Genomic DNA, 22,458 nt, shown 5'->3' with positions numbered 1-22,458 from the left:
TATACGGCCCATTTATTAAGAAGGGGAAAACTACTTATAAGTTCAACATCGGCGATGTGGTTCGCGTTTCAAAGCTAAGGAGTACTTTTGCCAAAGGTTATGAACAAACATTTTCTGACGAATATTTTACAGTTACCGAACAGGTGGCTAGAGACCCCCCCGTGTACCGGTTAAAAGACTATGACGGGGAGGATATAGAAGGAACGTTTTACGAAGCCGAGTTACAAAAAATTATTGTGGGTAAAGACATTGTATACAGAGTTGAAAAGATATTAGCTGAGAAAACCCAGAACCGGAAAAAATATGTGTTGGTGAAATGGCTTGGATGGCCTGAAAAGTTCAATAGTTGGGTCCCGGAACAACAGGTTTGTGATATTCAAGCCTTATAACAACGTGTCCGCGGGGGTGTTGGGGTCATTACTTTCGATACTCAAGATGGAATCAGGAGGCTTCTACGTGACTCTACCCAGTAACGCCTCTCTCGATATATACCCTAAAAATGAAATATCCAGTTACACGGTACAATTTGGAAAATCTATAGATCTAAGGGGTTCGTGGGAAGTGGGGTTGGCGGAAATACAGTATCCTTACACTTGGGCTGTTTTACAAGATAAGGATGCCACCTTCGCCATTTTTGATGATGTTAAAAAGAGTCAATGGACATTCACGATACAAGGAGGTTATTATGACAATGTGGATACAATATTAGATGAGATGCATAAACAGTTCTCAGAAGGCACCCCCAACATCAAGCTATATTACAACCCTATTAAAAACAGAGTGTACAAGGTGTCAAAACCTTGTATTAGCATTCAAACCAACGGACAACTGGGTCGTATATTAGGGTTCTATTCTGACACAGAGAGCAGGTTCTCAGAAGTGGTGGCCCCCTTCCCGGCCGACATCAGGGGCGGCTTTTACACTCTTTATGTGTATACGGATATCATAACACACCAGAGGGTCGGGGATAGCTATGTCCCCCTTTTGAGAAATGTACTTATTAAAGGTAAAAGCAATGACATGGTCACAATTACTTATGACAAGCCACACTACGTACCAGTCTCAAAGACCCACTTTGACAACATCACGATCGAAGTAAAATCGGATCAGAATATCAACGTGCCCTTCCGCTTCGGTAAAGTTATTGTCAAACTACATTTTCGACCCCTGAAACAGTGTGTACATTATTAAAATGGCTACCTCGAGGGGTTATGTAGATCCTAGCGCCTATGTGGATTATTACAAGATGCAAGCCGGGAACGGCTTGCCCGGTTTTGTAGGAGCCCCTACAATGTATGGAGCCGGTCTAGGAGGACTCTTTCGTGGTCTCTTTAGAATGGCCGTACCCCTGCTTAAGAGAGGCTTTGCTATAGCCAGACCCCACTTGAAATCAGCGGCTAAAAATATTGTTAGTGACGTGTTCACCAATGTTATGAACCGGGCAGCTAGCCATGAGCAGCAGGAGGGTTCGGGTCTCATGGTAATGGCGAGGAGGGGGGGTAAAAGAAGAAACAGTATGTGTCCACCAGGGCGACGAAGATCCGTGGCTAACAAAAAACGAAGAATCTCTCATTCTCCAACATATCGTGGAAACACTCGGAGAAGGAAGCAGCACAAGAAAAAACCGGCAAAAAGAAAGTCGCAAAGAAAGACAAATAGAGCCTCAGGATACATCTTTTAAAAATGTCTTTTGTCCACAGTCTATCGGAAGAATGCGTCAAATCAGAACTGGATCTGTTTACAGTTCCATACACTCAAACGAGTATAGATAAGAGCATATATGTAGAGATACCCCCTCTTTCCGCAATTTCAGATACGGCCCCTCTGGAGTTTTTTATAGCTGGCAATGGCGAGGATTATATTGATTTGAATAACACATTTATTTTAATGAACTGTAAAGTGACTGATGAGGATGGCGATGCAATCGAGAAGACGGCCAACGCGGGGGTCATCAATTACCCGGTGGCCACCATGTTTTCACAGGTGGATGTGACCCTGGGAGATCGGCTCATTAGTCAAAGCAGCAATACTTACCCCTATAGGGCCATGATGGAGTGTATCCTTAATTATAGTGAGGAGACCCTAAGCAAACAGTTCAGCCCCGGCCTTTTCTTCAAAGACACCCCGGAAGCTATGGACGACCAGGATCCAGAGGGACTCAATAAGGGTTTGCAAAAAAGAACGGCCTTTTCAACAGAAGGGAGGACCTTTGAGCTAATGGGACATATCCATGCAGACATATTTTTCCAAGAAAAACTCATGCTCAACGGGGTAGACATTAAAATTAAAATGATCCGTAGTAAAAGTGCTTTTTGTCTGATGACCCCTGATACTGAAAAATATAAACTGACCATATTATCGGCCTCGCTGTTTGTGAAAAAAGTATCCGTCTCCCCGGCGGTTAAACTAGGACATGCACAGGCTTTAATGACGGCAAACGCCAAGTACCCGATCGAAAGAGTCTATATGAAAGTCCACAGTATCCCCGCAGGGACACGGGTGATGAACCAGGAAAATCTGTTTCTAGGACAGCTCCCAAAACAGGTTATTATAGGTCTCGTGGATAATGATGCATTTACCGGGGTTTACAACAAGAACCCCTTTAACTTTAAACATTATAACGCGGAATTTATAGCACTGTACGTCGATGGTGTGCAGGTTCCATCCAGACCTTTTCAACCTGACTTTGAAAACGGCAACGCGGTTCGTGAATATTACAGTCTAGTACTGGCTACGGGTCGCCATCTCAAGGATCAACCTCTGCTGATCGATCGCCGGGAATACTGCAGCGGTTACACCCTGTACGGTTTCAACCTGACCCCTGACGAAGAGTGTGGACAACATTTTTCACTGATGAAGACGGGCAATATGCGTTTGGAGATGCGTTTCAAGCAGCCTCTACCACGCACTGTAAATATGGTCGTGTATGCTGTGTTTGACAACATTATTGAGGTGAATCAGAGGAGAAACGTTCTGTATGATTATTATTAAAATGAACACCAGAGAGCTCAACCACATCATGAATGCCCTGGCCGGCTCACGGAAAGTGTTTCAAGGAGTCTACGCCTGCGACCAGCTGCCTAAATTTAAGATCAAGAATTTACCTGCAATGTACATAATCAACACACACCCTAAAAATATGCCCGGAGAACATTGGCTGGCTATTTATCTAAGGGAGGACCGCTGTGGGGAATTTTTTGATTCCTATGGAAACCCCCCGGATTTCAGACCTTTCCCTCGGAAGATCAATAACTTTCTGCTCAACAACTGTCAAGAAACCATTTACAGCGGTCGTCAAGTACAAAGTCTTCAGACCTTCACTTGTGGTCAACACTGTGTGTTTTTCTTATATCATAGATCTAAAGGAAGGTCATACCCCGATATTATGTCCTTGTACAGTGAGGATTTAGGCCAAAATGATAAAAAAGTGGCAGAGTTTGTCAGGACACTGTGGACCCCTCCTTATAACACAATTACTTACGACCCTAGCCAGCCATGTATACAGATGGGGTGTTCTTGTGAGGATTTTAAAAGATGTCATGCGTGTTAAAGTGAAAAATAATGAAAACAGCCTTTGAATCATTAGTTTTGTTTTTATTCAACACAATTCTTATACAAAGCAGGGTTATGTTATAAATAAATGTACAACATTTGAAAATAAAAATAAAAAATAAAAAAATTGTTTGTCGGTTCCTTATTTACAGGGGAGACAAATAAAAACATGAGATTAATAAGCTTCCCAACGATGGATAGATCCTGAGGATGTTTGCTCAGCACGGTCAGAGTAATGAGATATCGGCGTCAGATCAGTCGCCACCTCTTTACACAGACGGATTTTTTGTCGCGTTTCCTGGTTAGGGACTGTTGATTGGGGCATGTTCAGACAGGCCATCGCCTGTAGGAAAGCATTCCAGCCTACAGGTCGGCGACTATCGGGGACCTTATTAGTGCTAGTGACACTCTTCAACAAATCAAACATGTGTGAACCTTTGATCAGTTGTCCTTTAAAAACAAATTCACCCTGTTCATTCCAAGTCGTTACCCGCGGTTTCTGAACCATTTTGTGCAGAATATATTCTGCATGTCTTTTGCTTCTGGCCGGCATGTTTCTCAAAACATCCGTTACAACATCTCCCTCTGAACTCTCAACAGGTTCGGGCACCGCAACATCTTTATCAACCGTACCCCCCGCATCAGCCCCAGAACCATTTTCTTGAGAGGCCATGGTTAAAGTTAAAATGTTTTGATCTTTTTCACCCTGTCTAACCAGACGGAGGTAGCGCTGTAACGTGTTGCTATACATCTGGGCTTTGGAATACTGATTTAAATCGTCCCTGGCCAGTATAGCTTTCATTTCAGAGTCCAGGTTGTTTTCGGCCGTTTGTCTAATGGGCTCTGGCCCGACAACATTTTTTCTCAGTTTCTCAAGCTGCTCCTGAGGGATCAAAAACATTTTCTGAGCATATTCCATTATTAACTCACTCTGGAAGCTAGAAGACTGGTTAGGAAAGGCACGGCTATGCTCAACAGCGGTCCTATAAAACCTCCGGTTTGATTAATCTTCTTTCTTTTTCTTTTAATAGAATACTTCTTATTAGCGATGATCTTGATAACCGCTTTTTGTTTTTTGAGTTTAGAATGTTGAGAAGGGGTTAGGGGTATATTACCGCGTAAGATGTTAAAAGCTATTTCACACAGGGTCTCGATCAAATCCGAGGGGGCCCCTGCCAGCACAGCTTTCCTATGGCGCGGGCTCCCCTCAAATAACATTTGTAAAAGCGGCAGATTTCTTTTAATCCGAACAGACATTCTTATTTATTTCCTTTTCTTTAGCGCATACACTGCCGGCCAATCGGGCGGGCACAAACCTGTTCTGAGGCGAAAGTCTTCTGGGGTTTGTGCTTTTAAGTCCACAATCAAGTACCCGTAGGGTTTTTTGGTGGCATCCTCAAATGCCTCCAAAAAGAACTTGGTCTGGTTAGGGTACATTTGACGAGCCAAGACGGTGACCTGTAGTTTATCTCTGGGGTTTTTAAAAAGAATTATATAATTGGCATTTAAATTAATAGTACGGCTTTTTTTACCTTGAAAAAATAGATTTTGAACTAAATAAATAATACTTAAATTCCTATGATGAGTGTACTTTGTGAAAGCTTTTTCCACTTCACTGTTGTCACCGGCCTGCTCCATCAGGTCATCAAGGATCACTAGATTAGTTTGTCCGGGCGGGAACAGGTCATCGTCACACAACGAGGCGGGGAGACCTTGCACAAATTTCAGATTATTTTTTTTTGATGCCAAATCATCGTAGAGAGGCTGCCAGCAAGAGTAACACCACACTATGTTGTCAAGAGCTTGGGACACGGTTGCGTCCACATCTTCTATGATGTTCTTTATAAGATAGCTCTTACCCGAATTGGAGGGACCGGCTATAATACAGGAGAAAGGGTGTTGAAGGCGGTTATCAAAACCACTGCTAATATCCATAAGGCAGAGTGGTATAATCAGTCTTCAACACTCTTTTATTGTACACCACCCTGAACCGTTTGTTTAGTGATCTATTTTCCAATGTGTACCCCTTTTTATTGCGATAGATCTGATTTCCGGCTGTAATAATCTCGCGAGGAGGCGCGTCTTTCTCGGTTACAAAACTTTGTACCAGGGTCGTCAGAGACTTGATGTTAATGAGCTTGTTGTTACAATGGTTCAGAGTGAAACCCTTAACTTTCATACAGGTCTTACCCGCAGCCGTTCTGTATGCGTAAGTCTTAGGACCCCCTGAAACAAACTCCACTATGTGGTCCTGAGGATCTAGCTCGCTCGTTAACTCCCCAAGGTAGTCCCCGAGGGGAGGGACCCAATCCCCTGGCCTGGTGACAAAGATTACAGAGTCAGTATCATGATAGAGCGTGCGTTCCTGCAGCTGATCCATTAAGTTGTACAGTTCAAGCCGGGCGTAAGCCGTGGTAAAAACCGCTATGAAAACATTAACGTTTCCCTGTTTGGTGGGGAAATCTTTAGGGGCCCTCCACTGGACCTGTGCCACGTGGTCATTTAAGAATTGAAAGTGTGATACTGCATGTTGTTTGGAAAACATAAATTCTATAAACTGTTCAGGGGTTTTAATCAAGGTTGTGTTTAGACGGTTATTTCTTTCCCCAAACTTACCCCACAAACTGTTTAAAATCAGTTTGGACATTTGTCTCTTGGCGGGGTTTACAGTTATGTTCCCCGGCTCTAGACGGATCCCTTCCTTTTCAAAATATTGCTGAACGTACCGCTCTTTGGCCGCGGAGTCAACACACCATGAGGGATAGCCCGATGCCTCCTGTTTCCCTTTCAGATGGGTCATAATGTACTCAGCAAAAAGAGTATCAGATTTTTCAGAAAAATGCCAAACCTCATACACCTTACCGACTCTGTAACCTTTCTCCACCGCCTTGTCAAGCTCAATGCTACACCAGACACCCGTCAGCGCTCTCTCGTCATCACTGTGCAGACACGAGGTATTTTGATTTTCAGTTTCCACACACGTTCTACACAGAGGGAACATCAATTTTCCCGAACACCTGTAAGGCAACACGGGTAAGAACAGCTCGCGAGGAGGGTACATGGTGACTTTGATCAAACCAAAGTACTGTCCGATTTCGAGAAAGTCACGATAAACAATGGTTGGATGCCCCACCGGGTACATTTTGGTCTTGTTGACATAAGGGTACAGACTGGTGAAATCATAGTAATCTACTCTCTCACCATCCTTTACCTCATAATGTAAACAGAGGGCGTTGGTACGACCCCCAAATAACGCATCCCTGGGCTCTAGACGTTCAGGAAAGTCCAAGGTTTCCATAAACCGTTGTACCCCCACATCCTGTTGCTTCAGGGTCGTCCACGCGTGTTCCCAAATCACCAGCACATTCAAACCATAGGTGTTTTTTAAAGTTTCAATTCGTTCCTGGAAATCATAGTACATGTCACCGCAGAGTTTTTGTGTTACGGGGTTAAAGGTGTTTGGGTCGAAGCACTGAGGACAGCCATGGTAAATACAACCAGCAAACTCATAAGCGGTACGCCGCCCGGACACGTCGCTAAAACCGTCTAAGTAGTAAGGACCCATTTTGACTTCCCCTTGATTTAAAGCATGTCTGATGAAGATGTTATCCCGGGCACTCAGATATTCCAGCCACTGTATGGAGACAGTCGAAAAGTTCTTTTGTCTAGCACGATAGTTGTCAGAAGTGGTGACCGCTATAGTGTTTTTCTGCAAGAAATTGGATCGATACATTTTCATGCAGAGAGACGCTATGGTCACACTTTGCAAAGGGTCGAGGCCCGATGTGTTGATAACCTCGGCGCGGAAACGCAAACAGGCTTCTTTAAGGATCACCACATCATTTTTACAATAAGCGGCCATCTCTTCGCGGAAATCAAAAACACCTCCCTTAACCGTATTGTACCATTTAAAGAATTCCTCCCTCTCATGAGACATCATAGTATCAACCCCATAATAAGAGGCGGGCGGGTAGGACCCTCGATAATTTTGAGTGTCCTTAGTATTAAAAAAATGGCAGAACCAGCCTTTCTTCTGAGCCTCAAAACCCAGAGCTTTAGGCAAAGCGCTCAATTTCATGGGGAGGAAATTTAACGAGTCTATGTAACGTTGGTTGAAAGCTTCGTCGGTGAAACACATGATCTTGCTACCCTGAGCTATTATTTTTGGGGTCACCCCATTTTCCACCAGATACTTCATCAAAATGTAAGAATCATAACCCTTAGCATTGTGGGCAATAAATGTGTAATTGATGTATTTTGGACCGCGATACCGCGTAAAGAAAGCCCTGACACAACTCTCACCACTAGCTGACCACTCACAATCCAACATGTCAATACAGTGTATATAATTAGCAACATGGACCCCGTTTTCTTGCCGGCATTCAAAATCAAAAAAGACATACCGGTTGTGCGGCGGCTCCTTTTTAACCGGCTGAATAAAGCACTGGTGTTCAGACCCCGGGGTTAAATCAGCATTACAGATCCTACATCTCGGCTCCAGACATTTGTGTGGTTTAGCCTCATAAAAACGGTACTGGAGGCAACATTGCGGGCAATATTTAGTTTGATCGCAATAACTCCGTTTTTTAACCCCCTCAGCAGCGGCCCTCTGTACCTTATGTTCGGAAAAACAGAACGCGGAGAGACAAATCCTTAAGCAATCTTTACATCGGATGGTAGGGGCCAAACCCTTACGACATTGCGGATTGAAACAGACGTTACAGTAACCGTCACAGCGGTGCTTAAGCTTATCATTGAAGGCCTTATAACACCAATGACAAACATACGAACAACCCAAAAAAGCCGTCAAACTCTTTATTCCAAAGTAATGACTATCACTTAGGAAGAGAAACAGTGTCTGTGTATGGGTTTCAGGATGTGTCTGAAATTTCACAAATACTTCCTTTACCTCACAACGGTACCACACAACAATTTTTAAAGACAACAACTCCTCAAACCTGGTAATGTCTGAAAAGGCAACCATCTGTTGAGAGTTTAAGCCGGCCCTCTGATGAAGCATTAAAGCCTCTTGCATAGCTTGGGGTTCAGGCATGTCGGGGGTAAGTAGTTTTATTAAACTGTAAGCAAAACAGAGCTTATTGTCCCCATTGGAACTCACCACTAATTGCCTGAGCTTGTTCCTAATTATGTCGTTCTTCAAGCATTTCGACAGTCTTCTAAGTGCCCCACCCTCAGGGTTACGAACCACATTCATTACCAGAGACAGACTTTCATCCGCTAAGATGGATGCGTTACTTTGCAATAACGCTTCGATTTTAGCCAGAAATTCATCAACATCTAAATTATCTCCACTCATCATTACAGATAGGTTGCTAAACAAATCATCCCCTCTGAGTTCTAACTGTACAACATCTCGAGGTCTGACCCTTTCAGCAACCTGTTCAAGCATGTTTTGCAAGGCCTCGTGTATGTTGACAAATATTTCTGCATAATTGTCACAATTTAAAAGTTCTGCAAAATTAAAACGCTGAATCATTTCAAAATTGTTATAGGCCGGTCTATCTATAATCACGGGATCACTGTTACTCTTGGCCACATCATCATTTTGAACAAAGCCTTCAACCCCTACATTCTCACAGAGCATGTCCTCCACAACCTTATCAGTCTCAGAACCCTCCACATTCCGAACACCCCCACTGCTGACATCTACAAAACCCCCTTTTTGAGGAGGCTCATTTAAAGCCCGTAAAAGTCCTTCAAAGATATCCAACCGGTTAATGTCAAGACCCTCCTCTATAGTGACGGCTGCTTCTGCCGCCGTACTGTGTTCTAATTGTCTCAAATCATTTATAACAGGGGCAGAATTTGGTCGGGGTAGCGTCTCCAAAGCCTCCACCATTTCAAACAAATCGGGGTGAACTAGGGGTTGAACCTCTATAAGCTCTACCGTTGGGAGGTGGTTATTTAGATCATTGACCATCTGTAACAGGTCGGGGTTCACCGGTAAGTCTGTTAATTCACATTCTATCGGGGGTGATTGGGGGTTATTTAAATCATTTATCATTTGTAATAGTTCCTGGTTCATTGGGACATCAGAGGAGTTCACAACAGGGCCGGGGATGTTCTCTCGGGAAGGTCTTTTTGGGGCCCTAACTTGATCATAATCCTTTAGTTTGTGAGTTCTTTTACCAAGTCCGGACATTTTTTTATTTATTTCTTATTTTTCCAACAAATCACAATAGTAAGGCGTTCTGTATCTATTAAAACATTAAATACGGTACAATTCGTTAGTAAGGGTATTAATAAGGGTGTTTTGGCTCTCTATCACAAGGTTTTGTCCCACTAACACAAGTCTTTGATTTAGTAACAAAGTACGTAGCAACTCATGCCGACCTTCAGGAAGTAGCTCCGGGGAATGGTGTCCTGGCACAGCTTCAAAGGATGGTCGCTCCGGTAAATCTCGGTCGAAGGAGGCAGGGTGCGAGCGTATACTCACGGACGGAGACCAAGAAGGCCTTTGCGGTGACACCCTGGCCAATCGCGGTGTACTGTTCAGCGTTTCTGTAGCCAAGAAACGGGGATGGGGGGGCGATGTTGAAACCAGTCCGACGTTGGGTGGTGTGTCAACCCTGACTGACGGCGACCCCTGAGGTTGTTGGTTGCCTGTATTTGTTCCGACCGACAATGCGTCGGGCTGAATCTGGGTTGTTGAATTACCCCCAGAAGGCTGTGGCCTGAGTAGATGTTGGGGGGTCTCCAAGACCACCGTGGGGGATCCTCTCGGTGATCTCTCCGGGGAAGATGTTTGATCCCACTTAGACGGGGTGATTGTCCTCAATAGCTCATCCACAGAATGACTATCCCAAGAGTCTGGGGTAGAATAAAAATATACATTACATTTACATCTTTAAACGGCGACAGAAATCAAACTTAAAACAACATATCCAGTACCTTCAAAACCTTTAGCTTTTTTTAGACCTTTGAAAATAGTCTTAGACATTCACTACAACGCCTTATTATTTACAGACAATATATTTATTAGGACTTGATAATAAATGTAAAACAGAGAAGCCTCTGTAAATAAACGGTTTCTTAAATGTTTCTTTAAAAACTGTAATATTGTTAATAAAACTTTTTATACACACACACCCACACCACATTTCATTTTTAAACGAACCTTCCAAGTGTAAACGCTTCCTGATCCCGGGACTTCCTGTTTCACAAACGTTTTCACGATCTGTTTAAATATTAAATACAATGAACACCTTCAAGCCTTTTCCTACAGCCACTTTAAAACAGAAGTATAATTGCGGAAGATAAGCCAAACAACTTACTAAAACCTTTCGGCCAGCTTTACTTCCTAACCAGACGGTAGGACAATCGGTCATTTCTAAACACATGCCCCAGAAACAAGCCTAGACCTGTCCGGACTTCTAAAGATCTTTCCCAGAACCCCCCGCCCTACAGGAAATGGGCACCCGTCGCTTAAATATCAGCCCTCAACGGGCAAACAAACCCCCTTTTAAAAACATTAAAGTTTGAAAGATCTTACTTACCTCCAAAGAATAATCGTTTCTTATGTTTTTCAGCTGGTTTAGCTTTTTGCACTTCTGTGGAGGTAAGAGACATGTTTAACCTTTAACCACTCCCGCTTTATAAAAAGCTTTAACCTCTTACAAACGGCAGATATATACTCACCGCTATCAGATACCGGGGCTGACGGCCTTTCAGATTCTTGAAAGGTTACGGTTCTCGAATGTAAAACGAAACAAGACCTCGATGTGGAAGGCCTTTCGTTGTCTCGAACCACGTTTCTTAATACTGTTAGAAAGGATAATTTTTTAAAATTAACAAAACGGGCCTCAAACATCTTACAGAAACGTTATACAAACAAACAGGGGTTTAGTTCTTACCCGGACGGCAGACCGCCTGTCTAGGGACAACCACTTCTCTTGTTTGCTCCTCGGAGACATTAATCACAGGCCTTTCGATAGTTTCTGTGTAATTAAAGAGACTGGCTTTAATATATATTAAAACGTTTTCATAACTCTAATGAGCCGCTTCAAAACCACACACACACAACCATACATAAGAACCCTTGAGCGCAAACACAAAAATCTTACCGTCGTTGTTCCAGATGATCTCCTCAGCGTTGGGAATTAACTCCTGTTGACTGGCTGAAAAATAATTTTACAGAACTTAAAACAGATGGTATAACCTTATTTACAATACATGACCACAACACGCTCTGAGTCAATGAAAATAATTTAAAGACTTACCTAAAAACTCGTTTAAATCGAAGTCGTTGATGTTGTTTCCGGACATTGTTGATCTTTAGGCTTAAATCGAAAGGTCAGTACGAGTCTGTCGAGCTGAAGACCAGACCTTCATACTTATACTGACGGCCAGCTGCCGGATCTGCTTGTAAGGCATTGTTCTGGGCTGTCCTTTGTGCCATCCTGTTACCAATTAACATATCAAAAACAACCAATAAAATGACCCTGCATCAAATTTCAAATAGACACCAAGATGGCGACGATCTCTCTCCTCTCTACTCTAAACTTTTATTAGAACCTTTTGGTCTCTCAAAAAACATTTTTAAGCATCAAGACCTATAGTCAATAAACACTAAGAATATTTCAGACCTTTATACGCGCTAAAAAACAACCTGAGCCAAGAAAATAACTATAAAGATCTAAAATAAGTAGCGCTTTTACAGCGTTTTTTTTTTTTTTTTTTTTTTTTTTTTTTTTTTTTAATAGCGATGCTTTGTTTGGTATTAAACAAGTCACAAACTACTCAGAACAGCGTTTATCCCCAGCAAAAGAGATATTTGGGTTTATTTTACAAAGCTTATAAATTATATAGTTTAAAAGTATTCTGAATGTTTTGATAACACACGCCATACCGACGTTTGTCTGAGCCCACCCCCAACCCCCCCCCCCATGGTGTGAGTGATTTAGCCTTGAGTGTTGTGATCTATTTAGCATTGAGTGATCAGTTGTTTTTATTTTTTAAATGATTCCTTATCATCAGGGATTGAGACTGCTAAAATACCTTAAAAACATATCCTTATCTTAAGTCTAACTCTTATGAGCTTTAAGAACCTAGAATGTATTTAAGTAAAACGAATGAACACATTATGTGTGAGATAAAATATAACCACAGCTTTTTTTTTTTTTTTTTTTTTTTTTAATAGCGCTGCTTTGTTTGGTATTAAACAAGTCACAAACTACTCAGAACAGCGTTTATCCCCGCAAAAGAGATATTTGGGTTTATTTTACAAAGCTTATAAATTATATAGTTTAAAAGTATTCTGAATGTTTTGATAACACAAGCCATACCGACGTTTGTCTGAGCCCAACCCCGCCCCCCGGGTGTTAGTGATTTAGCCTTGAGTGTTGTGATCTATTTAGCATTGAGTGATCAGTTGTTTTTATTTTTTAAATGATTCCTTACCTTTAGGGATTGAGACTGCTAAAATACTTTAAAAACATATCCTTATCTTAAGTCTAACTCTTATGAGCTTTAAGACCCTAGAATGTATTTAAGTAAAACGAATGAACACAATATGTGTGAGATAAAATATAACCACAGCTTTTTTTTTTATTTTTTTTTTTACAAAAACAATTAACCTATACACACCAACACCCCCACACACCCACCCACCCTCTTTTTTTAATTTTATTTTTAATTAAATTTGAGGGGAGAGACAGAGCCATATACCTTGGGGTTAACATAAGTACCCTATGCAAAACAGGCATTGTTAGGACCTGGGACCATTACAGACAACAGAACTTGTTGATCTTATAAAATGCTTGGGCGAGAGAGAGACAGAGAGAGAGAGAGAGACAGACAGAGACAGAGACAGTGTGAATATGATAAACGAACTATTCAAAATGGCATTGTTAAGACCTGGGACCATTACAGACAACAGAACTTGTTGATCTTATAAAATGCTTGGGCGAGAGAGAGACAGAGAGAGAGAGAGAGACAGACAGAGACAGAGACAGTGTGAATATGATAAACGCACTATTCAAAATGGTATTGTTAATTCAAAACAGGCCTTGTTAAGACCTGGGACCATTACATGCATATTTAAAAAAGACCCCCAACCACTACAGGAAGAGCCGACCCATTCACACTCTACAGTTGACCAACAAGAACAACAAGAACAACCGGTTATGGGCGGCCTTGTTGTTCAGGGTTTTATGGGTGTACACTTTCTGACGGATATGACGTAGGAATAATTAAGGAAATAAATCTACCTAAAATCACGCCCCCCAATTATGACGTAGGAATATTAATAAGCTTAGGGCATACGTCATAACAAAATAGGCCGCGCCCAAAAAACCCTACTATCTACTTTCGTGATATGGTGATACTATAAATTCACTTCTTTAATTGAAATGTATAAGTGTACCTTACACTACAATATGATTGATAATTAAGCTTGGCAACAGATGTCCCCCTGTATTTGTTACACCTGTCTCTGATTTAGTTAATGGAGGGTGGGAGTAAAAATACAGCAGAAGAGTGATCAGGAGAGAACAACAAGGATAATGAGAGACAGAGTCAAGTGGACATGGGCAGTGCTGAGCAGGGAGGCTGTATGGTTGGAAAGCAGTTAGGCGTTTCACCATGGAGAAGTCTTGCCCTGTGTTCCTGTCCCCTCCAGCCTTGGATTGAGAGTCAGGAAGGGTGCTGGTGTCATTGAGGAGAGATACAAAGTGGCTGCACTTGAGTGCATCCTATGGTTGTCCCAAGATTAAAAATACCTATGTGAGGAAGTTGTATAAAAGGTGGGTGTCAAAGATGCCCCCATCACCATCTGCTTCTTAAATACTTCATTGGTGAGAGGGTTGCTGCACATCACCCGGAAACAACGCCTCCCCCCCATAGACTTTAATGGGGCACAGCCCGGACATTTCATTTTAGTCACCCAATCATGTGCTCATGCCACCAACTGAAAATATTAGTAGCACCAGTGCCAGCAGTGAAAAAAATCCTGAAACCCTGCAAGTTATAATTATGGATCTTAAATCTGTACATACATTTCATGATATACACATATCAGTGTAGGTTTAGTCATGTAAATATGTATCTTTATCTCCCTCTGTAGAGTGCACCAAATAAATACGTTTTTGTACTGGGAGAGATACAGAGTGACGCACTGTGGGCACCAGTGCACAGTAGTATGTCGCAGAGTCAGACAGCACAACTCTAGACAGAGTTAGATTAAAGGTCTTCCCAGTCTCGTCATGAAGTGCAGAAAATCGTTCTCTTAATCTAGTTTCTGTTTGAGAATACAATCCAAGCATGTGCTGTGGAGCTTTGTTACTTTCCTGAAAGTACCAAAAAAGGTTTGGAGAGACTGTTGTTTCATATTTGCAATATATTGTATAGTTTGCACCTTCTTTTAGTAGAACTGAAGTCTGAGTTTGAAAAACAGCATCGCCTTTTGTTTCACCTGAAAAATACAAAAAAGGAATATAGTATAAAATATACCTTTGCATGGATATATAAGTTAAAAGGAAAGATTTTATTTAATTTTCTTCTCAGGAGACAGAAAATTGATATGGTACAATTTCAAAGTTATAAAAAAGGAAAGATAGAGAAACTATTTTAATCATGTTTTAAGAAAACAAATATATATATATATATATATATATATATATATATATATATATATATATATTGAATATAATTTCCTTACCTAAAAAGACATTCACTAAAACACAAAACACATATATTTCTTCTATTTTCCCCTTCATTATGAACATGGTGATTTAACTAGGTTACTTCTTATCTGAAACTGCTTTTTGTTTTTATGCAATCTCCCCCAGATGGCTCCACCCCTTTAATAAAGGATGACATGCTGAGTAGCTTAAGACATTAAAGTGTTCCACCCTCAGTGTTGCCATGTATTCAACAGTTCAGCTTGCCATACTAAAAATATGAACTATACAAGAAATATATATATACACCCATCAGCCATAACATTATGATCACCTGCCTAATATTGTGTGGTCCCCCTTTTGCCGCCAAAACAGCCCTGACCCGTCGAGGCATGGACTCCACTAGACCTCTGAAGGTGTGCTGTGGTGTCTGGCACCAAGACGTTAGCAGCAGATCCTTTAAGTCCTGTAAGTTGCGAGGTGGGGCCTCCATGGATCGGACTTGTTTGTCCAGCACATCCCACAAATGCTTGATTCGATTGAATTCTGGGGAATTTGGAGGCCAAGTCAACACCTTGTTGTGAACTCATTGTTGTGTTCCTCAAACCATTCCTGAACCATTTTTGCTTTGTGGCATGGTGCATTATCCTGCTGAAAGAGGCCATTTGCGGCTACGCAGCCTCATACACAACAAACTGCGATGCACTGTGTGTTCTGACACCTTTCTATCAGAACCAGCATTCACTTTTTCAGCAATTTGAGCTACAGTAGCTCGTCTGTTGGATCGGACCACACGGGCTAGTCTTCGCTCCCCACGTGCATCAATGAGCCTTGGCCGCCCATGACCCTGTCGCCGGTTCACCGCTTTTCCTTCCTTGGACCACTTTTGATAGGTACTGACCACAGCAGACTGGGAACACCCCACAAGAGCTGCAGTTTTGGAGATGCTCTGACCCCATCATCAAGCCATCACAATTTGGCCCTTGTCAAAGTCAATCAGATCCTTACGCTGGCCCATTTTTCTTGCTTCTAACACATCAACTTTGAGGACAAAATGGTGTCTAAGTGCCTAATATATCCACCCACTGACAGGTACCATGATAAAGAGATTATCTGTGTTATTCACTTCACCTGTCAGTGGTCATAATGTTATGGCTGATCAATGTATATCATAGGGCCCAAGAGGATTGTATTGTAATTTAACCACTAACACTATGTGCCTTCTCTGCTACTGTGACCCAGTTAGGAGAATCATATACAGCTGAATATGTCTAACAGTGTATGCAAGTTTGTTGAGATGTAAAAACTGTACAGAGTCTTAAATTGCAGGACTCTGTGATGAAGCTGCTTTACATTTCATCACTAAAGCAGGAAATGCACATTCACAAGGTCATGACTGTGCTTTTGCTTTTTGTTTTTACTTGTTTTGCAGTTACCTATCATGAGAAAGTAAAATACACTAAAAGTGATTATTAAAACATCCACCCGCTATTGTAGCAGTACATAGAGTAAATAAATAACCTTTACTTATCTGGTGTTTGTTATGTGGGTGATTATTGCCTTGTGTGAAACCATGTAAAGACAGCATCTTCCTTCATAAAAGCGTTTAAACCTGCAGGGCATTATTTTTGTTTGCTTTTGCCGTGCTTTGCCTGCATGCATATTTTCTGCCTGTCAATTACTTTGTCTTTGTTATTCCTTTACAGTTTAATTGAGTGACGGCCATTTCTATTTTGTTATGTGGGGACATCGTATTTTTTTCCTTAATCAAAAAGGAAGCGAACAGCTTCCTGATGTGTGGAGGCAGAAGGAAGGCTTGAGGAGTGGAGTTGGAGTGAAAACATTGTTGTGGTAATGGGCTTGATTTATGAATGTGAGAAAGGATTAAGGATTTGCATGGTTGCTGGATTGTCTCAGTTTATTAGCTATTGATTAGCTATTTGTGTAGAGAGGGACCTGCGTATAGGCAACATTTAGAAATATCTCCAACTCATTTAAATATATCTCAAATTCATTTTGAAATATGTGAAATGCATTTTGAGATATCTCTAAATAACTTCCTGTCTATTTTAAGTTATCTGAAATACATTTCGAGATATCTCTAAATAACTTCCTGTATGTTGCCTGAGATTATCATTTCCTATAAAATTTTTCATGTATTCCTCTGTAACTGAATGAGTAAACAGGAAGTCATAATCTCAGCAAATATATAGGAAGTTATTTCAAGATATCTCAATATGTCTTTAAATTAATTTGATCGTTAAATGCATTTGAGATATCTTGAAATATATTCAAGACACTTAATATCTAAATTGCTTTTGTTTTGTGTTGTGTTTGTACTACAACTTAACTCTATTATTAATTAAGCACACAGAGACAGGAATTCCATTGAACTTCAGTCATCTTTATCTGTTGCTTTTCTTCAGTAGAAAGATACACACTGCATTCTCTCTTGCAGATTCAACAACAATCATTAGAAGGTATACAGTGGGTGAAAAAAGTATTTGATCCCCTGCTGATTTTGTACGTTTGCCCACTGACAAAGAAATGATCAGTCTATAATTTTAATGGTAGGTGTATTTTAACAGTGAGAGACAGAATAACAACAACAAAATCCAGAAAAACGCATTTCAAAAAAGTTATACATTGATTTGCATGTTAAATAAATTAATAAATTATTATTATTATTAATAATAATAATAATAATAATAATAATAATAATAATAATAATAATAATAAAGCATTTCACCAATTTCAACGTTTGTAGCGAAATAGTCAACTCTATCACATCAGTATGTCATGTATTTCAGTACACTGTGCATGTACACAATTGTACATTACTTAGATACAGACAATGAGGATAGAAGTGCCTGACCTCTGGATTTGTACAGGTTTTCTGGTGATAAATTCTCAGTCATTAGGGGGGCTAGTTTTGTGTTGTTGATAGAATCATGCCGCTCCTGCTAACCCCCCCCGCGGTGCTGAGAGCAGGACGTGCTGCTTGTGAAGCCCCTCCACTGCAGTGTGATCCTCTCAGGGCATCAGTGGAATGACTGTGTAAACTGTTTTGGTGAAGCAAATTCTTAATAAAACGTTCAAATATTCGAGTGTGTCGGTTTGGTCTTTATAACTCACCCTGTTATTATGGTTATTTATTTATTTATGTATGTATTTTCTATTTATTTTTTATCGCTTTTCCCTATTTCTAGCCAATCTCTCTTTTTCTGTGCCTGATTGTTTTGTGTTAACCCTATCTCACTACAGACCTGCTGGATTCACGCATGATCTGGTGTGACTCTAGTGTGACTGTGTCTCCCTGCGCTTGTCTTTCGCTGTTGTCTCTAAGGTTGCTGCTCCCTCTGGCCACTGTCTGTATTCTGTTTATGTGCTGCTAGGTCGGTCTCACTCCCTGAGATGCTGAGACTGGAGATAATTTTTCTAGAAAAAGTATAAATCTACTGTTTTAATAGACACATACTTAATGAATGATACATATTTAATAAGTCTAAAGTTACTTTAGTATTTTTTAATTTATTATTTTCTTATCATCATGGGGTGCATTCTTAATTTCTGTAAGAAAGTTACTACTTTAAGGCTTCTGTTTGACCGGGGAGAGTTAGCTAACTAGCAAAGAGAGCTGTGCTCAGTTAAATGTCGGTTATATACTGTATTTCTTAAGTTAAATAAGTGTGGTTTAGTTTCATTTACTTACTATCGTTATTAAATTGTGTTTTCGTTCTTTATATCTGTACATAAGTTACTAGTTAGTTGTACTGAAGTCTGTTCAAATGTCTTACTGTCAATACAACCAAGACCATTAATGTGTAAATTATATAAATATACATACACACATAGATTTTTGCTTAAATCATATTGTGTATTTACTTAATCTTATTGCATGAATGGATTATATTACATATTTATTTAAAATAATTTGATGTTTGGTTACTAATATTATTACAAATGCTGATTTTATTGAGTTGTATTGAAATTTCCCAGTTTCTACATATATAGTCTATGCTTCTTATATAACATATATATTCTATAACTCTTCTATATTTAAGGATTTCTTAACTTAGTAACGTTACATTTAATTTACATTGCACGCTGTTGTGAATACACACACACACACACACACCTTTAAAACTTCATAATTGTATTTACTCAATATTTACATTGAATCTGTTCTTTAAATAATACGTTTGATATATTCTGAAATGCAAGAAAATATTGGTCTTGGGTTGGTGTAGTATTTACTGAGATTATGCTGATTACTGAAAGTTTTAATTTACATTTTCTGTATTACATTTCTTTTAATTTTGCTCATATTCAGGATTTCTAAAGTTCAGTCCATCTTGTGTCTCTTAAGCTGCCCACAGCCCCACCGCTTCTACAGATCGCTATCTCTCGCTGTAAACAGAGCTGCTTCTTAAATTGAAAACAGACCCCACCTGTCACCAGTGCCCTGTTAGCTCGGCCCCCAAATATTTAAATTCTTCAAACCCAACTCTAACGTGATAGGCTATTTCTTCAGTGCCCTGTTAACTCCGCCCCCAAATATACTAATTCTTCACCGATCCGAGGTTACTAAAGACGTAGACATCTCCTCGCCACCCCCACTAGCACAAAAAGCTCCAGACCGACATAACCCTTGTCCATTTGAAAGAGGTAACCGCTTTGGCCCTGTTGAAGAGACAGCCTTGCGGATCTTGCTTAAGTAGAAGTATCTATGTTACTAAAGAATCGGGAGGGCTTTAATAGAGCTCTTTTGGAGCTTCACTCGCGTAGGGAAAAATAGCTATTCTACTAAATAAATCGGGAGGACTTAAATACAACTCTTTTGGAGCTTCACTAGCGTAGGGAAAAATATCTATGTTTTCTAAAGAATCTGAAGGGTATACATAGCGCTCTTTTGGAGCTTCACACGTATAGAGAAAAATAGCTATTTTACTAAAGAATCAGTCTGGCTTAAAGACAAATCTTTTGGAGGGTTTGAAAAACAGTTGAAGACCCCCACCACCCCTGCACATTCCTTCGGAACCCATCAATATGGTAATTATTCTGTGACACGGTACAAACACCCCCCGCACCTCTAGGAAGCCCCCTCCCCCCAGTTCAACTCAAGTTCAAGGTCAAAAGGTCAAATCCCCCGCAGCCACCCTTCCGAAAAAGTTCCCTATATTACTACTATCCTATCCTATCCTAATATGGACTATGCCACCCCTTTGGTTTCTGAGGGGGGGACCCTCAACCTTCATTACTCAAATCAGTCCAGTAGTCCAAAACGAAATCCTTGTCTGGTATTTGTAAATGTGACGGTCTCACTCCCGTGACATGTGGGCAATTTAATTTGTCCAGGCATGGCAGATATCAAACCTCTGAGAGATAAGGTAAGGTAAATTATAAAAGCCACCAGCACACAGGTAGGGCTTCCCTATAGTGTTCCATTCTCATTATTAACCAGTCACTACAGCCAGCAATTCAGTACTTAACTTTGTGCATTCATCTTTCAGCTCAATCAGAATTTCCACTTGCCACCAATAATCCCAGAATGCTGTCCCCCAGCACCTCAGTAAATAAGTTCTGCTCCCTGATCTGCTTCCCTAGGCTCTGACCTAAGCAAGCTGTGTCTCACTTCTCCTGCACCTTGCTAATAAACTTCTTTATAAACCCCTAACTCTATCAGGGAAGATTACAACCAGGTGAAATACTAGGCTAGGAACGCCTGTTGCCAGGCAATGACCTCATGTGAGCAAGATCTGTGCTCCAGGGAGAATCAAGGCTTAATTCACAGAATCATACACAACATTATACAATGAAATGATACAATGGATATACCAAAATACACATGAAAGACATCAGACTATAAGGAAAGGAAAGCAGGATACTAATATACAATACAGAACCATAATAAGGATAAAATGCAGAAATTATAACCCTAGAAAATCTATAATTACATAATCAGTGCCTCACTCCCCGTGACATACATCTTCAAACCCTCATTGGAATACAACACATTTTTGACAAGCAAGTTTTGTACAGCATTCGATATCTGTGTCATAATCTGCTACCCTCAGAGCACAGTAATAAAGAGCCATGTCTCCTAGAAATAAGAGTTGTAAGAGGTGAAATGTAGCCTTTCAAAAACAGCAACATTTTTGTAATTTTCTAGTGTTTTGTCTTTCCTTAAATAACCTTTTTCAGCTAAATGCCCTTTCATTCAAAATGAACTGGCATACATGCTGCTATTGTTGGTTTCATGTCATTTTCAACAATTACACAATTATTTAAACTTAAGATCAAATGAAAAAAAATATTTTTAGATTGATATTGATACAATATATAGGTAATATAAGTAAAATATATTTTGATATACATTTGAAATACACTGCTCAAAAAAATTAAGGGAACACTTAAATCACACATCGGATCACTTAAATCACCAACCGATTGAGGGCTGGATTGAAACTCACAAAAAATCAAAGTAAACAATTGAAATCACAGGCTGTTCCAACTTGGGTGAATTTCATCAAAGCAACTCATAATGTGACTCAGTAGTGTGTATGGCCCCCACGTGCCTGTATGCACTCCCAAATTGTGGGCATGCTCCTGATGAGACGGCTGATGATCTCCTCCCAGACCTGGATCAGGGGATCAGTGAGCTCCTGGACAGTCTGTGGCGCTACTTGGCGGCAGCGGATACACTGATACATAACATCCCGAAGGTTCTCAATTGGATTCAGGTCTGGGGAATGTGAGGGCCAGTCAATGGCATCAATGCCTTTGTCATCCAGGAACTGCTACACACTCTGGCCACATGAGGCCGGGCATTGTCCTGCATCAGGAGGAACCCAGGACCCACTGCACCAGCGTAAGGTCTGACGATGGGTCTGAGGATTTCATCCTGGTACCTAACAGCAGTCAGGGTACCGTTGGCTAGCATGTGGAGGTTTGTGCGACCCTCCAAGGATATGCCTCCCCAGACCACCACTGACCCACCGCCAAACTGACCTTGCTGGATGATGTTGCAGGCAGCATAACGTTCACCACGGCGTCTCTAGACTCTGTCACGTCTGTCACGTGCTGAGTGTGAACCTGCTCTCTGTGAAGAGAATGGGGTGCCAATGGTGGACCTGCCAATTCTGGTGTTCTCTGGCGAAGGACACTCGAGCTGCATGGTGCTGGGATGTGAGCACTGGTCCCATTAGATGACGTCGGGCCCTCATGCCACCCTCAAGGTGTCTGTTTCTGACCGTTTGGTTAGAAA

General features: G+C 40.9%; 1 long non-coding RNA gene across 1 annotated transcript; it reads right to left on the bottom strand.

Moving 5' to 3' along the window:
• Positions 1-8,362: 8,362 nt before the first annotated feature.
• Positions 8,363-11,348, bottom strand: LOC136767702 (uncharacterized). The gene is made up of 4 exons (XR_010821870.1): positions 11,212-11,348; positions 11,070-11,123; positions 10,691-10,750; positions 8,363-10,383 (listed from the first exon to the last, which is right to left on the bottom strand). It is a non-coding gene; the product is annotated as an uncharacterized LOC136767702 (long non-coding RNA).
• Between the last annotated feature and the right edge of the window lie 11,110 nt (positions 11,349-22,458).

This window comes from Amia ocellicauda, chromosome 14, assembly GCF_036373705.1.
Source record: "Amia ocellicauda isolate fAmiCal2 chromosome 14, fAmiCal2.hap1, whole genome shotgun sequence".
Classification (NCBI taxonomy): Eukaryota; Metazoa; Chordata; class Actinopteri; order Amiiformes; family Amiidae; genus Amia; species Amia ocellicauda.
The sequence above is the reverse complement of the archived record's forward strand: the minus strand, read 5'-3'. Positions and strand labels throughout refer to the sequence as shown.